Here is a 9,392-nt window from a genome sequence, read left to right on the forward strand (position 1 = left end):
TTTCTTCATTGCTGCCTTTCCCTCTCTTCCACTACCAGTAGACTAATATTGTAACCATCAAGCTTATATGCTTGTTTGTGGGTTCCCTTTGAGTTCCAGTCTTAGAGGGGAGTTTGTCCTAAAGGAACTTGATTGCTTGCCTTGATGGCTTCCCAGAGAACAGCTGGCTTATTCTTTTGTTTGTTTGTTTGTTTAAGAAATGCAATTTCATTAATTAATAGGACATGTTCTATCAATATTCTGTCATCAAATAAAATCCCAGCAGCATTACAGCTACACAAACACACAGTTTGATAGAGTACAATGCAAAGTCAACATTGATGATTTCTTACTTGCATTTACTAAAAATCTGATAAAGATTGTAATCAATCTCTAAATATCTGTCTTGCATAAAGAGAAATGTAGAGCACAATGATTAGGTTTGGGAATGATAAATTGAGATGACTTTCTTTAAAAGATATGAAGATATGAAGATACATCACAAATCAAATCACACCCTCTGTAACATTACAGCATGAAAAGGAAAAGTAGAGTGGCTTAGGAGGCTTCGTACCTTTTCCAACATTAAACTAATGCTTATTTTTGGCTTGTGTTATTACTAACTGTTTCCATTGGTAGGAAAATGTGTTCTGCAAACTCTCGAATGGTACCACAGCCACCATTACATTTAAAAATATATCCAACAGCCTTTTGGGCAGTGGAACAGACATCAGCAGGAACTCCGCTTAGACCAGTGTTCTTCATGCACTCTTCATCGGACACTTCATTTCCAAGATAAGCTACTTCTTTCCAGCATAGTCCCATTTCTTTTCTCTATTCATCTATAATTGATAACTTATTTGATATGTTGACTTCCATTTTGCAATCCAGTTTTAAGGCAGTGAGCATTGACTTTGAACAGGCTCTTTCTGAGATTAACCTTACCTCGATACCACTTTTCTTTAATAAACTTATACCAATAGCTTCTTTTATATCATATTATCTCTTTTTCATCTCCTGATACATAAATGTGGCCATTGGTGAGACATCCATCAGTATTGCAAACCAAAAGTTTTATCTCCGTAAGTTTCTCTTGCCAAAATAGCCATATCATAATACTCTTTGTTCTGCAATAGGCCAGTCAATATTCACATCTATATCCACACTGTGTTCAGCTCGCATTTCATAGTATACCATTTTTCAACCCTGTAAATAACCCATTTCTATCAAATGTCTCTTAGCAAAATAAAACGATCCATTGTCATATAATTCTCCATCCCAGTCTTGTCTACAAGGTCACTTAGCTGGATTCAAATTTAGAGGCTCAATCACTTCACGAACTCCTTTCTGAATTTCACGCCATCGAAATTGATGGTGTCTCACAACAGAGAAAACAGAGTCATATCCTTCTTAAATCATGTCTGCAACTTTTTGAAGGTCAGTAGGATGTAAACATGGAGAAGTCGCTTGAATATTTCCTACAATGTCAACCTCGTTGTGATAATTAAGAAATTCTATGACGGCTTCAGAACTTCTTCGATGAAATTGTGCACCAAATTGTTTGGCCACATTCTCAATTTCTTCATGGTCTGTTGAAACCCATACACTCTGGAAGACCCTGGAGTCCAGGGCTGCACATAGGACCCAGCCAATTGCTTAATGTTCTTCAGGGGGATGCCCTTGCTGCTAGAATCAGGGCCACCAGGTGTGGGGGCTTCTCCACCCCTAGCCCCTGGCCACTGTGGGAGTTGCACTGCAGCTCTGGTGGCTGCCCCCCCTAACCTGATGGCCGCCCCCGCGGGTAGGAAACAAAGCTAGTGGCCCCTTTCTCTACTGAGTCCATTTTCTTCCCACACCTTCCCCCACCCCCAGCTTCTCCACATCCGGAACCTCTTCCCTCACCACATCAGCGTGGCGCCATCAGCCCCCCCACGTCCCCCGAGTCCACCCCCCCCCATGGTCTCCACCCTCCCACACCAGTGGGTGAGTACAGCTTGCTTATTCTTGTAGTAGCCAGTCATGCTGACTTTTTGTTTTTCCTGATGATGATCTTTCTTTGAAGATATATATTCTGTTATTCTAGCTGTTCCAGGCTGGTCTGCTTGTCCTTGCTAGTGGGAATATCCAATGGGACTCAGGATTCCACCTAAGGTGCTATACTCTGTAAAGGCTTTGCAAGAGGCCTATTTCACTGGGCAAGTTCTAGAACCCCTTGTAGGTATTCCAATCAGATCATGTTTCCCAACATTCTTTTCTATCCCACTCAAGTGTCTATTTTACAATAGTAGGCAAGGGAAACCAATATTCATAAGACAGTCAAGCATTTTAGTATTATTTCTCCTTTTCAAACTATGTATCCCAGAGCCCTGTTGTTCCAAGGTTGCGCATGCATCACTATTTACCTCTGTCCCACGTAGGCCATGTAAACCTGTCTCATTGTTCCCCTATCTATCTTGTTCTTCCACCTCCTCCCCCTTCTGGTATTGCCCTCCCCAACATCCGAACTAAACCCCAACCCCAACCCCACTGTTGTGGTTACCTTATATTCCGTTAGTTCTTCCCTCCATTTAAGACAGTCTATTTTATCCTGTAATCTACCTGACCTTCAGACCACCTGGATCTCTGTTCCTCTGTGTTTATCTTCTTTCACCTTGTAATTGTTTTGATCATAAACTGACCTCCCAGATCCTCTGTTCTTATAATTTTATTCCGTTCTTGACTCTTTCATTTGTCCATTGAGTTCAGGGTAATGCTGCCACGTATGTCATTCTCTGATTGTTGTCTGTTCTTGTTGGTTCTCAGTCCACAGAAATTCCTTTAGGGTGTTTTTCATCACAGGGTTGGCTTTGGCAAAATCCCTTAGCTTCCTGGAATGTTTTGATTACACCATCGTATTTGATTGACAGTTTTGCTGGGTAGAAGATTCTTGGGTGGCAGTTTTTTTCTTTCAGGGTTTTATATATGTCTCCCCATTGCTTTCTTGCCTGCATGGTTTCTGTTGAGAAACCTGATTTGCTTGCCTTTATATGTTACACTTCTCTTTTCCCTAGCTGCTTTCAGGATTCTGTTCTTATCTTTGATTTTGGAGAGCTTGATTATTATATGTCTTGCTGATTTTCTTTTAGGGTCTATCCTTCCTGGGGTTCATTGAGCTTCTTGAATGTTTATCATTTCACTTTTCGGGATGTTAGGAAATTTTTCTTCCAGCATCTCTTCAACTATTTCTTCTGTGGATTTGTGTGATTCTTCCTGTTCCAGAATGCCGATAATTCTTAAATTATTCCTCTTCATGTTGGCCAACATGAATCTTAGGCCTTCTTCAGATTTTAAAAACTTTTTTCTGCTTGCTCTTCTATCTTATTAGTGTTGAAAGATTTATCTTCTAACTCACTAGTCTAGCTTCTATCTCTTCAATTCTATTCCTTTGCCCTTTCAATGTATTATCTTCTGATATTCTATTATTAATCATTTTGGACTTCTTTCTGTAGGTTTTGAATTGTTTCCAATGCTTTATCTATCTTATTTGATTGTTCCTGTTGTGCTTTCCTGACTTCTTCCTTATTTTTCTCAACTCCATTGTATAGTGTTTTGATACATATTATAATCATTTTTCTGAATTCTTTCTCAGGCATTTCCAAAGCCTGCCCATCTTCCAGTATGGAGTGTAGGTCTACTTCCAGCTCTTTTGCCTTAGTCACTTTATCTCATTTCTGGACATGTGCTGATATGGTAATGTGTTTCTGTTTTTTGGGCATATTTAGGAGTTATCTGTGGCCTTAATACTTAGATGGGTCTGTATTTTAGTATTTTTTTCTGCTTTCTGATTGCCTCCAGATAGATGTGATCAGGAAATGGGCTTCCCTTTGCACTCTTCTACCTGAGAAATTTCAAGATGCCACTGTTGGTCATTGTGATGTAACTCAGGATTTAATTTTCAGCCTATTTCCTTTTTAGTCTGCCTGTCCCACTCCACAGTCCCCGTTCAGGCCATTTTCCCAGCAATAAACAATTCAGGGTCAGCTGTGGCCATTTTGCACTGCTGTTTGGTTTTAAGTGGATACTATCACTTTACATTTCCAAAAGATCTGTGCGCATGCATAGTAGAACCCTCCGGGGCTGGGGGTGTGTGTGGGGTGTCAACTTGCTCTGGCAGCCCTTCTAGTTATCTGAATGGAGGATGGAGGTGCACAGTCAGAGACACTAATAAACAGTACAAAAAAAAAAAAAAAAAAAGAATGTCCACACCTTTATCTCCGTAGTTCTGTCAGGCATCCGTGGTTTCTCTGATCCTTCCCTACTTGGTCTCACCCAAGATGCAGCTCTGGGAGCAGCTGAAAATTTTGGATTAGAAAGCAATGGATTTCTTGCTTCTGTTACTAATTCCCCTAGCTCTAAACCTTCCAACCTTCTAAATATTCCTTTATATGTGGTTCAGAATTCTGGCACCACCCCTGAGCTACTTGGTCTGGTATTCTATGTTGTTGCTGATGAAGCTCCTCACTGCATGTCTACCTGATCCACCATCTTGTTTGTTCTCTGTAGCAATAATTCTTGTCTTAACCTCATATCTGCTATAAGATAAAAAGTGATGTGGGCCACACCCTAGGGAAATGCTCCTTATATCAGATCAGGACTGTGAAATGAGTAATGGTGGTGATTTTAAGTAAGAGTAAAGCATTCTAACCCAATTCTGCCTCACTAACAAAACAAAGATACCACTTCAACATAATCTAATCATGCTTATTAAGGAGCTCTGGTATCATAGTGGTTACAAGTCAGGCTGCTAACCTCAAGGTCAGCTAGTTCAAAACTACCAGCAGTTCTGTGAGAGAAAGATGAGGCTTTCTGTTCCCATAAAGATTTACAGCCTTGGAAACCCTATACATGGTCGCTATATGTCAAAGTTGACTCCACGGCACATAGCCACCACCACCACCACCAATCATGCTTATTAGCCACAGAGATTGGGGTGTAAAACATCACAAGATGGAGGATAATCACACAATACTGGGGATCATTCTCTAGCTAAGTTGATATATATTTTGGGGAACACAATTTGATCTATGGCATTCCATCCTGTGACCCCACAAAATTTCATGGTTTTGCCACATGTAAAGCACTTTGGCCCCATATCATGGCCCTACCCTTTGAGACCAAGACAATGCTGTTTCATAGACTGTTTGTCTCTTCAGCTTCTGCTTTATTGTTCCTTGGACTGTTGGCCCCTTGGCCCCTTACTCCCTCATACCTCTTGCCTTTCCTCTGCTCTGCTTATGCAAGTATTACAAAGCTCCTTAGCTCTACTGATACTTTTCTAGAGACTCATTACTCTGCCAAGAAGCCTCCTGCCCAAAGGCATTCAGCACTCTTCCTCTGGATTGGCTCCATGCCACATTGAACTGACCACTTGGTTCTGCTGTCACTGTTTTCTCAGCCACTGCTTCTTGCCATCTGTGCCATCTCCAGTGTTACAGCTTTCCTCACTTCCTTTTGAATCTTCACAAGAATTGTCTTTAATGTCCATAATTCCACTAATACTCTCTTCAAGGCAATCCAGGTTGTTACTATATGCACTTTAACATACTTCCAGCTATTGCTCATTACTTAATTCCAAAACCATTTCCACATTTTAGGTATCTATTAGAGCAGCACTCACTTCTGCTACCAAATTCTGTCTTAGAAATGTAAGGATGTTATAACAGAAACACTACAAATGGCATTTAACAAATGTTTTAAGAAGGACATGCTCCTCTCCAAGCTTTTCTTTCTTGGTAGTAGTGAAGTGCTTCTTCTCTGCTTGCTTCTCTTTGCCTTAATCTTTGTTAGATAAAAGGTATGACTCAGATATGGATGTGACTTGAGTAAGGGTGAGTCTTGAGTCACGTCCTCTTAAAAGGCTAGGACTCAAGATACAGCTCACCCTCATCCTGTTAATTTATTAATATATTGAGGCTAGAGTTCCCCCCACATATAACAAAATGGATATAGGGAGTACGGGTGACACTGTAGGATAAGCATTAGGCTGCTCACAAGGTCTGAAGTTCTAGCCCACCAACTGCTCTGCAAGAAAAACAGGAGGCTTTCTACTGCCCCGAAGATGCAGCCTCACAAACCCTATATATAAGTCAGAACTGACTCGATGGCATCCAATGACAATATCACAAAATGGAAACAAATCACATCAGATCAGAAATGGAGGACAACCAAACAATACTGGGAATCATTGCCTAGCCAGTTGACTCATATTTTGGCAGGACATAATTCAATCCAAGAGACTCCTATAAAGGAACTCTCTTCTCTAGCAGGACTGGTCTACTCTCCCAACCACCAACATGCCTTATGATATTCTGCGTTTGACCATGTAACTCTCTGAAGCGCTTTCCCATAGTCCCTACCTGAAGACTTACTTATTCAAGTAAGCTGTGGAGATATCTAGATAAGGAGCTTTCCAGATGGAAGGAATGGTAGACATGCAGATTATGTAGGGCCTCATGTTCCTGTTGTTAGATGCCACTGAGTCTCTAGAAACACCATTCATAACACACTGAAAAACTGCCCGGTCCTGCATCATCCTCACATTGTTATGTTTGAGCCACGTTGCTGCCACGGTGTCAATCCATCTTATTGGTGGTCTTCCTTTCTTTTACTGACCCTGTATCTTTCAAAGCATGATGCTCTTCTCCAAGTACTGGTCCCTCTGACCAAACAAGAGACAAAGTCTCTCCATCCTTGCTTCTATGGAGCATTCTGGCTTTACTTTTTCCAAGACAAATGTGTTTGTCTTTCTGAAATTCCATGTTACTTTCAATATTCTTCTACTCTCTTCCTTATTCATGCTTCAACTTCCACATGCATATGAAGCAATTGAAAATATGACGACTTGGGTCAGGTGCAATTTAGTCCTCAAAGTGACATTTCTGCTCTTGAACACTTTAAAGAGGTCTTGTGCAGCACATTTTCCTAATACAATATGTCATTTAATTTCATGACAGCTGCATCCAAGAGTGTTGATTGTGGATCCAAACAAATTGAAGTCTTTGACAACTTCAATCTTTTTTCCATTTATATGGATGTTGTTTATTGGTCCAGTTGTGACAATTTTGGTTATTCTTTTTTTTTTTTTTTCTTAAATGTTTTATTGTGAATTATGTGATAGTTTACATGGAAGAACATTAGTTTTATATTAATTCTATTGTATAATTGTCTCATTGCCATGGTTACAATCCCCTCCATGCAATCTTTTCCCGTACCCCCCAGGTCTTCAGCACACAGTCGGTCTCCCTCTCTGGATCTAAAGTCTCCAGATGCTCCATTGCTCCACATCATCATCTCTGGCTCTATTTCAGGCATCACTGCTTCTCTGGGTAGGGTCCTGTTCTCCGCTCTTCTCCCTTGATGGTCCCAGGGACCTCTGCTCCTAGACTGAAAAGTTAATCACTCCCCTCCTTGCTATAAAATGTCTACCTTTACATTTCCGACCCTCACAATTGGTCCTGATAACAATTATTCACTATTGTATCACAAGAGACCCGTCTGCATTTCATTGCATCAGCCCCGCCTAGACAGATTGAATACTACTCACTGGAAATTCTACCTTCCTCCAGGAATTTTGGTTATTCTTAATTGAAATGCAACCTGTACTGCAGACTGTTGTCTTTTATCTTTATCAGTAAGTATTTCAAGTCCTCTTCAATTCCAGCTAGTAAGGTTATGTCATCTACATATTGCAGGTTGTTATCGAGTCTTCCTTCAATCCTGATGCCACATCTTCTTCATATACTCCATCTTCTTGGATTATTTACTCAGCATACAGATTGAATAATTCTAGTAAAAGGATGCAACCTGGCACACACTTTTCCTGATGTTCAACCATTCAGTGTTCCCATGTTCTTTTCAAATGACTTGGTCTATGTACAGGTTCCTCATGAGCACAATTAAGGAAGTCCCATTCTTCTCAATGTTTTCCATAGTTTGTTATGATCCACACAGTCAAATGCCTTTGCATAGTCTATAAAGCACATGTAAACATCTTTTTGGTATTCCATGTTTTCAGCAAAAATCCATCTGACTTCGGCAATGGTATCTCTCTTTCCATATCCTCTTCTGAATCCAGCTTACATTCTGATAACTCCTTGTAGAGACATACTTCTGCAACCATTTTAAATGATCCTCACCAAAATGTTACTCGTTTGTGATACTAATGAATTGTTTGATGATTTCTGAATTTTGTTGGGTCACCATTCTTTGCAATGGGCACAAAACAGCTCTCTTCCAATAAGTTGATCAGATAGTTGTCTTCCAAATTTCTTGGCATAGATGAATGAGTGCCTCCATTGCTGCATCAAATTGTTGTTACATTCATATTTGTATCCATCAATTTGTGGAACCTTGTTTTTCATAACTTGGACTTTGGTACAGCTTAGACTTCTTCATTTGATACTTTTGGTTCTTATTCATATTCCACCTCTTGAAATGGTTGAATATCAATCAATTCTTTTTGGTACAGGGATTCTGTATATCCCTTCCATCTTATGATGCTTCCTGTGTCATTTAATATTTCACCCATAGAAACCTTCTATATTGCAACCCAAGGCTTGAATTTTTTCTTCAGTTCTTTCAGCTTGAGAAATGCTGAGCATGTTATCTCCCGTTTTGGTTTTCTAACTCTAGGTCTTTACACATTTCATTATAATAATTTACTTTGTCTTCTCGAACTGTCCTTTGAAATTTTCTGTTCAGTTCTTTTACTTCATCATTTTTTCTAGTCACTTTAGCTTCTTTACATTCAAGATCAAGTTTCAGAATCCCTTCTGACACCCATTTTGATATTTTCTTTCTTTCATCTGTTTTTTTTTGTTGTTGTTGTTGTTGTTTTTATTGTGAATTATGTGATAGTTTACATGGGAGAACATTAGCTTTACATTTATCCTATTATATATTGTTTCATTGCCATGGTTAAAATCCTCTCCATTCATCATCAAACAACCAAAGGGTATACCCCGCAAGCCTGCCCTTCGGTTGTAAGCACACAGCCCCTCTCCCTCTCTGGATCTAGAGTCCCCAGCTGCTCCAACTCTCCACGTCATCGTCTCTGCCTCCATCTCTGGTGTCACTGCTTCTCTGGGTAGGATCCCGCACTCCACTCTTCTCCCTTGATGGTCCCAGGGACCTCTACTTCTGGACTGCAATGTCAACCACTTCCCTCCTTTTGCTACAAAACATCTACCTTTACATTTCTAACCCTCACAGTTAGTCCTGAGAGCAATTATTCACTATTCTACCACAAGAGTCCTATCCCTATCTCCTTTCATCAGCCCTGCCCAGAAAGATTGGATACTACTTAGTGGAGATTCTACCTTCCTCCAAGACCTTTTTAAAGTGTTGAAGAGCAAAGATGTTAGCTTGAGGACTAA

General features: G+C 40.2%; 1 pseudogene; it reads right to left on the reverse strand.

The window, feature by feature from the left end:
- Nucleotides 1-576: 576 nt before the first annotated feature.
- LOC102828829 lies at nucleotides 577-1,822 on the reverse strand (annotated as a pseudogene).
- Nucleotides 1,823-9,392: the final 7,570 nt, after the last annotated feature.

Source organism: Chrysochloris asiatica, unplaced genomic scaffold, assembly GCF_000296735.1.
Source record: "Chrysochloris asiatica unplaced genomic scaffold, ChrAsi1.0 scaffold00120, whole genome shotgun sequence".
In the NCBI taxonomy this organism is placed as follows: Eukaryota; Metazoa; Chordata; class Mammalia; order Afrosoricida; family Chrysochloridae; genus Chrysochloris; species Chrysochloris asiatica.